The 3,573-nt window shown below is 44.7% G+C and overlaps 1 long non-coding RNA gene across 3 annotated transcripts in view; it reads left to right on the top strand.

The window, feature by feature from the left end:
- LOC122551871 overlaps window positions 1-3,573 on the top strand; it is a 12,188-nt gene that overhangs the window by 5,170 nt on the left and 3,445 nt on the right. For 2 of the 3 annotated variants that reach the window (XR_006312217.1, XR_006312218.1), the window contains exon 4: window positions 2,313-2,352. The exons of the other annotated variant lie outside the window; for it this stretch is intronic. This is a non-coding gene — a long non-coding RNA (uncharacterized LOC122551871). Of the gene's footprint in view, window positions 1-2,312; window positions 2,353-3,573 lie in introns of those variants that run through there. 3 annotated transcript variants of the gene reach the window in all.

The following is a 3,573-nucleotide window of genomic DNA, read 5'->3' as shown; positions in this document are numbered from 1 at the left end:
ATCTGACCCCAAGGTGACCTTCTGATCAGACCTCCACACAATCACAACAGCAGGAATTCCAATCTCAAATATTTCTTTTCTCCACCTCACCCCAGCTCCATTGCTACTGAAACCCCTTACCCGCATCTGTGTCGCCTTAAACTTGAATCCAAAACAGAACCCTTGATTCCGTGACTCAGAATCCGGTTTCAGACTCCCCTCTCAGTATTTACCCTCAGACACATCCTCTCAGTATTTATCCTGTCAAACCCCTTAAGAATCCCATCTGTCTCAATGAGACCACCTCTCTTTCTCCAAAATCCAGTGAGTAGAGTCCCAACCTTTTCAGCCTTTATTTAAAAGATAATCCCTCCAAACCAGGGATCATCTCATTGAATCTTCCCTGAAATGCCTCCAATAAAGTGACACATTTCCTTATCTAAAGGGACCAAAACTGCTCTCATTACTGCAGATATGGTGGTCTCACCAGCACTTTCACACGTTACTCTTAGGTATATACTCCAAACTCAAAGACTGAAAACTTTTGAAACAGAACATTTGATTCCCCTTCCTGATTTCCTGTTGTAACTGTGTGGTAGCTTTCTGCGTTTCCTGAACAATTACCCCGGTCCCTTTGTTGTGCAGCTTTCTACAGTTTCCACCATTTAAATAATACTTTGTTCTTTTATTATCTCCTCCAAAATGAGCAACTTCCCATTTTCCCAAGGTACACCCCATCTGGCAACTTGTTGCCCCCTTCTCTCTCTTTTCATAATCCTCTTAGACCTTTACAGTTATGTCTTTTTTAGGGGATATTCCCCCTTCCCATTCTTCCAAACATTTACTGGGAGCACTGGGCAGTGGGAAGCAGACATAGTTGCTATCTTTTTGGGATACGCTTTGCAGTGATTGAGAGGATCTTCCTACCCATTGGTCAGGATGGAGACAACGTTCCCATCGTCAGGCATTAGCCTTTCACACCCATGTCTTATTGATGAGGCAGAGCGGCAGCACGGAATGAAAGAAAAGAAAGTAATTCTTGTTCGGCATATCTCACTGACGCTTGGATCATTTTCTCCAATGTGTCAATGAACTGCTGTGTTCAGTCACATGGGATTGCAAGGTGGAATCTCCTAGAAACCCACAGATTTCCGTCTGAGTTGACTGCTGATGTCCTCAAGGGTAATATCGACAGTAATCCTGGGCCAGGAGGAGGGGATGGTGTGAGTTTCTAACTTGAACTGAGAGTGACAGATTTTATAAACTTGTATTTCATGTGGACATTCAGATGGTAACCTCAGTAAATATTCTGCTAAACTCTGATTGAATTACTCAGTATATCAGGATCTGGATATTCGCATTGTGTGTGTGTGAGAGTATTGTGTTCCAGATTAATCCCATTTGCTGCTTAAAAATTCTTCTTTGAATCATCGCATTCTCTCAAAAAGTCTCCCCACACCTTCAATGTGTCATGTAATCCTTTTATGATGACCTGATGAGTGTAAGGTTTATTATTCGAATGTGTAATTTTTGTATAAGGATGTCTCAGAGAGGGAGCAGAATATTCTTAAAGGGGAGAATAACCATTTTGAGGGGAGGCTGTTGTTTATTGTTATCAATGACATAGGAATAGAAGATTTCACATTATTGGATCATTGGAATCTCTTGTGGGATAGTATTGACCTCCATCAGAAGGATGGATTGTACTGGCACTGGAAGGGAACAGTTGCTAGTGCTATTCAGGAGGCATTAAACCAGTGAAGGAATGTGGGTAAACCCAGAGAGAGAGTGAGGGAAGAGCTAAGTCTGACGCTGATACAGTTCAGACGTCAAACAGTCAAGGCAGACAAGGGCAAGGCACAAAATGAGCAGTTACACTGCATTTATTTCAATGCAGGAGGCCCGATAGGTCGGGCACAGGAGCTCAGCGTATAGTATTGAACATCGCACTGGGATATTATAGCAATTTTAGAGGCATGTCTTAATGATGGATAAGACCAGCAGCTTAATGTTCCAGTGTATAGATGCTATAGCAAAGATAGAAAGGGGGCAACAGAGCAGGGGGAGAGGTATTTTTGATTAGGGATAACATTACAGGAAGGCTTCAAGAGGTATTCCTAGGAGTACATCGAGACAGGTTATACAGTTGGAACTGAGAAATAAGAAAGGGATGATCTCCTTATTGGGATGGTACTATTGCACCCCCCCCCCCCCCCCCCCACTCCCACGATAGTCAGCAGGGAGTTGAGAAGCAAATTTACTAAGAGATCACTTATCTGTAAAAATGATATGATTGTGTACAAGACTTGACCGTCTTTGTTATTCATTCACAGGATGAGGGTGTCACTGGCTGGACCCAAAGGGGAGTGACGTGCGTCTGGAGTCACATGTAGGCCAGACCAGGTAATGATGGCAGATCCCTTTCTTGAAGGATATTAGCGAATCTGATTAGCTTTATTTTCACAATATCCCACAATGGATTCATGGTCTTTAATAGATTCTTAATTACAAATTTTTATTGAATTCACATTCCACTGTCTGCCGTGACGGGATCCAAACCCTGGGCCCCAGAACGTTATCTGGGTGTCTGGATTATCCATCTAGTGATAATCTCGCTAGGCCATTTGGCAGCGTGAGTGACTGAGATATCCGTGGGGCAGCACATCAGCACCAAAGATCCCATGGTCTCTGCGGAAGATAGAAAGGGCTGGGGAGGGAGATATATCCCTGGTAGTGGGGTCTGACTGTCGGTAGCGGATGTAGCAGAGGTTAATGGAGATTAGTTGGAGGCAGGTGAGGACCGGGGGATTATATTCTTATTTTGGTTGGAGGGGTGGGGGGAAGGCGGAGGTACAGGAAGTGGCGGATATGCGTTGGAGTGCATTGTTGATCAAGTGGGAGGGAAATCCGGTCCTTGAAAGAGGAAACCTTTCTGGGATGTCCTGGAGGGGAATTGCTTCTCATGGGAGCAGATATGGCAGAGGCGAAGGAATTGGGAGTACAGGATCACGCTTTTACAGGAATATACTCGAGGGTAGTTCTGTTCGCCGAGCTGGAAGTTTTTGTTGCAAACGTTACATCCCCTGGCTAGGCGACATCATCAGTGCTTGGGACCCTCCTGCGAAGCGCTTTTTGATGTTTCCTCCGGTGCTTATACTAGTCTGTCCCTGCCGCTTCTGGTTGTCAGTTTCAGTTGTCCGCTGTAGTGGTTGGTATATTGGGTCCAGGTCGATGTGGTTACTTTCATAGTTTAGGACTTGGTCTGTGAGTGTATATACAGGAAAGCCACACACACAGACCAAGTCCTAAACTATGAAAGTAACCACCCCAACACACACAAACGAAGCTGCATCAGGACACTATTCAAAAGGGCCACAACACACTGCAGTACACCAGGACTGCAAAAAGAAGAAGAGGAACACCTATACAAGGTATTCGCCAAAAACGGATACCCGCGCAACTTCATCAACAGATGCCTAAGAGAAAGACCACGGAACGAGGACATACCACAACCAAAAGGACTAGCCAAACTACCATACATCAGGAGCATCTTGGAACTGACTGCCAGACTACTGCGACCCCTACGACTCATAA

This window comes from Chiloscyllium plagiosum, chromosome 7 (assembly GCF_004010195.1).
Source record: "Chiloscyllium plagiosum isolate BGI_BamShark_2017 chromosome 7, ASM401019v2, whole genome shotgun sequence".
Lineage (NCBI taxonomy): Eukaryota > Metazoa > Chordata > Chondrichthyes > Orectolobiformes > Hemiscylliidae > Chiloscyllium > Chiloscyllium plagiosum.
The sequence above is the reverse complement of the archived record's forward strand: the minus strand, read 5'-3'. Positions and strand labels throughout refer to the sequence as shown.